We start from the raw sequence: 4,547 nt of genomic DNA, 5'->3' as shown, positions 1-4,547 counted from the left end.
AAATAGTTGAAACTCAGAGAAGCTGTGATTTGCTTGATATCTTGTATTACAAGTCCACAAGGAACTCAAGAGTACCAATTTCCATTCAGAGTTCTATCGTTAAATTACAAAATCTCCTAAAAAATGAAAACTAATAGCTAAATCACAATGTAATGGTAACATTTTTGCTAATTAGATGGGTAAAATCAATGCACTATAAATATAATTTACATCTGATTTGAATATTTCATAGAACCTCCAGTGGCTGTTAATTTGGTAGGATTCACTGGCGCCTGGGTGGCTCAATCGGATAAGTGTCCAACTTCAGCTCAGGTCGTGATCTCACGGTTGGTGAGTTCGAGCCCCGTGTCTGGCTCTGTGCTGACAGCTCAGAGTCTGGAGCCTGCTTCCGATTCTGTGTCTTCCTCTCTCTCTACCCATCCCCCACTCACATTCTGTCTCTGTCTCTCTCTCTCTGTCTCTCAAAAATAAATAAGCATTAAAGAAAATTAATGTGGGTAGGATTCAGTTTGACCCTGCATGATCCAGCTTCATAAGTATTTCCTTCTGTTTTTCAGATAGCATCACAAATTTCATCACACCACTAGTGGAGGACATGATATTGAAAATTGATACAGTTGGTTTTTCTTAAGATATAACTGGCAAGGAAGTCCTAGGAATCTATCCATATATTACATGATTTAAGATTATCAAAGGAGGATATCTTCCATTTTCTTGGATTTGAAAAATGGAAGCATCTTCAAAGTGCAAAAACAGTTGAGTCTTTATTTTGGTTGGATTCATTCTTATTCTCCCTTCCATAGAAAAATCACTCTCCATCTCAAAGTCTGATTTTAATGAGGAAAGAACCACAGGGTGTAAGGCATTATCAAGAGACAAAAACACATAGGGTAACGTTTGTTTTCTTTCGTTCTTTCTTTCTTTCTTACTTTTTTTTAAAGTTTATTTATTTATTTTGAGAGAGAGAGAGAGAGAGGGAGAGAGAGAGAGAGAGAGAGAGAAAGAGCAAGCAGCGGGGGAGGGAAGGCAGACAGAGAGAATCCCAAGTAGGCTCTGCACTGCCAGCTCACAGCTTGACATGGGGCTTGAACTCAGGAACCGCGAGATCATGACCTGAGCCGAAATCCAGAGGCATACACTTAACCACCTGAGCCACCCACACACCCTGGTAATATTTTCAAATATTAGGCAAGGTAGCTACCTATCCGGGGAAGATGTATGTTGGGAAGCTACAAAAATGATGATTCCTCTTAATGTGAATAAATTCTGTTTCTTATCTATGTGAAAAGTAGACTTATAGAAAGGTTCCGGAATTATATAGAGGTTATTGAAATGCAAAGAAAACAGGCCACATTAGATTTGGATTCACATCACTACTTTCCCATCTAGAGTGTGTGGTGTTGGTTAAGTTACTTACTCTCACTGAGTCTTAGATTCTTCATCCACAGCATGTTAATAATAATGGTACCTATTTCATAAAGTTGTTGTAGATGATTAGATGTTATAATAAAGGAAGAGCACTTTAGCACAGTGTCGTATGTAGTACTCGATAAGTGGTAGCTATTATTCTATGGAAAGGAAGAATCGTTTCTCTTTTCTTCTAAAAACTTGCAATAGAATTGAGACCCTGTCTGGTAAGGAGGGACGGAAGCACTAAGGCTCCTGTAAAGGTGAAAGTTTTTAAGGATTTTCCTAGAATAACTTCGGAATGAATCTACGTATTGGATTTTATCCAAATTGGGAAAACAATAGAGTCTTTGTTTTATTGTCAAATAATGTGTTAGGAATTTAAGTGATTAAAAATGGTTCCTTGGCCTTTCACAAAGACGGTGCAGGAGGCAAAGAAGGAAGACGCTGCTCCTGCCAAAGCCAAAGCCAAGGCTTTGAAGGCCAAGAAAATGGTGCTGAAAGGTGGCCACAGTCACAAAAGATCCTCCTATCACCTACATTCCAATGGCCTAAGACACTGCATCTCTGAAGGCAGCAAATATCCTTGAAAGAAGGGCCCCAGGAGAAACCAGCTTGACCACTATGCCATCACCAAGTTCCCCCTGACTACCCAGTCAGCCATGAAGAGAATAGAAGACAACAACACACTTGTGTTCGTTGTGGATGTCAAGGCCGACAAGCACCAGATCAGGCAGGCTATGAGGAAGCTCTATGACATTGACGTGGCCAAGGTCAACACCCTGATCAGGCCCGATGGAGAAAAGGCAGTTGTGTGACTGGCTCCTGACTATGATGCATTGGATGTTGCCAACAAAATTCGGATCATCTAAACTGTGTCCAGCTGGTGAAATACAAATACACGTTTTTTTCACCATTAAAAAAAAAAAAAGGTTCATTGAGACAGGAATAATTTTATTCAAGTAACTTCTAAAATTCCATTAATCTGTGAGACCCAATTAAAAGAAACTTTGAATTATGGAAGCCAAAAAAACCCTGTGTTGTTTATGGAGTCCTCTTTCAAATAGCCTCATACATTTCCTTTTAAAACCGTTGGACTTTTCCAGAGTGTAGATTTTAGTTTTGATACTCCAAAGTCAGGACTTTGACTTATCTTTCATGGCAAACTTCAAAGTAGAAAAAAGGTACTTCAGTGTTTTTATTGTGGTAAGTTTTTGAAGCTCTTACTAATTTAATTTGCAAGTATAAGGACCTCATGATTCAAAATGAAAATACAAAAACTTTCTCGACAAACTAATTTTATTTAGGCCATTTAAAACAATTGCCTAGACTCCTGCACTTTGGTCCACTTCCAGTAGGGCCATCGTAATAATGTAAGCTATCATCCTCCCTGATTTGGACCATCATAATAAGCTTTGACCTTATCAACCTATAGTCAAATCTCCATCGAACTGAGCGTGATCCTTATTAATCAGAAATGGAAGCATATAAATGCCATTCAAGGATCTTCAATATCTTTCCATCACGCTTAAAATATAAGCTCCACAACCCTTACTATGGCCTACAGACCCTGACTGATGAAAATCTCCGTACTACAACTTTATCTCCTTTCACTTGACCTTTTGAACATGCCAAGCACTTTTCTGGCTTTAGACACTTTCAGAATGCTACTCTTTTCTCTTTTCTTTTCTTTTCTTTTCATTTTTTGAGAGAGAGAGTGAGTGTGAGTAGGGGAGGGGCAGAGATTGGGAGACTGGATCCAAAGGAGGCTCCACCCTGACAGGCTGACAGCGGTGAGCCTGATGTAGGACTTGAACTCACAGACTGTGAGATCATGACCTGAGCCGAAGTCTGACTCTCAACCGACTGAGCCATCCAGGTGCCCCCGAATGTTATTTCTTTTTAACTCACAACTCTTCTCATTCATTTACATATGCCACTGTATTTACTGAGTGTTTGCTCTGCATTAGGTATAATAGTAGTTGATTGAGATATGCTGGAAGAAAGGCCCTAGAGTGGGAGATTACCTGGCATGGGTGGGGGGGGGGGGTGGATAGCTGGGAGGTCAGTATAGCTGGAGGAGTGTGAGGAAGGGGAGAGTAGTAGGAAATGTAGTCACAGAGGTAAGTTATGGAGATAGAGCCTTGTTGGGCTACTTTAAGTATTTTGGTCTTCACTCTGAGTGAGCAGGGAAGCCATTGGAGGATTTGGGGCAGAGGGACTGCATAATAAATCGGTTTTAAGTCATTCTGGCTTCTCTGTAGAGACTGGACTACATGGAGGCAAATGCAGAGGCAGAGGGACCGGTTTCCAGGAGAGTGCAGTAATCCAGGCAAAATATGACGGCGGCTTAGATTAGTGTAGGTGGTGAGAAGTAGTCAGCTTGTGGATCTATTTTGAAAGTAGAGGCAATAGAATTTCTAGTAAGGTCGGATGAGAGATGTAAGATCTCAAGAAAGATTCAAGGATGACTCCGGGATTTTGCTCTCAGCAATTTGAAAGATGGAGTCATCATTAGCTTCTAATGTTAAGACAGTGGTAGGAGCAGGTTTTGAATGAGGGAGGAGAATGAGATCAATTTAGGGCATTCTGAGTTTGAGAAGTTGCTTAGAAATCCAAAAGGAAATGTCGGGGTGACAGTTGGAAAACGTGTGGTGTTCAGGAACCATATTTGGGCTGGAGGTATGAATTTGGGGGTCATTGGCATTTCAACGCCATTTAACATCATGGAAAATGATAAGATCACCAAGGGATTGGGTATAGATAGAGAGGAAAAGAAGACCAAGAAACAAACCTGCGATACTTCATTGTTACTACCTTAGGGGGAAAGAGGAATGAACAGAGGGGACTGAAAAAGAGCTGTTGAGTGAGGTGGGAGGAAAACCAAGAAAGTGTAGTGTCCCGAAAGATAAGTGCAGAATGTATAGGAAAGCACCAGGAAATGGATGAGAGTCCATTGAGAGTGAAAGGTCAAGTAACATAAGCACCAAAAATTGAACGTTGGATTTAGCAACATGGAGGTTATTGGTGATCTTGACAAAAGAGTTCTTATGGATTGAGGGGGAAACGGTTGATTGGAGTAGTTTTCAAAGTGATTGCAGAAAAAGGAAATGAGAGACAATGGATACAAGCGATCATTT

General features: G+C 40.5%; 1 pseudogene; it reads left to right on the top strand.

Moving 5' to 3' along the window:
• Positions 1-1,802: 1,802 nt before the first annotated feature.
• LOC125157074 (60S ribosomal protein L23a-like) lies at positions 1,803-2,279 on the top strand (annotated as a pseudogene).
• The last annotated feature ends 2,268 nt before the right edge of the window (positions 2,280-4,547 follow it).

Source organism: Prionailurus viverrinus, chromosome X (assembly GCF_022837055.1).
Source record: "Prionailurus viverrinus isolate Anna chromosome X, UM_Priviv_1.0, whole genome shotgun sequence".
Taxonomy (NCBI): domain Eukaryota; kingdom Metazoa; phylum Chordata; class Mammalia; order Carnivora; family Felidae; genus Prionailurus; species Prionailurus viverrinus.
Note: the sequence above shows the minus strand (reverse complement) of the source record. Positions and strands in the feature narration are given on the sequence as shown.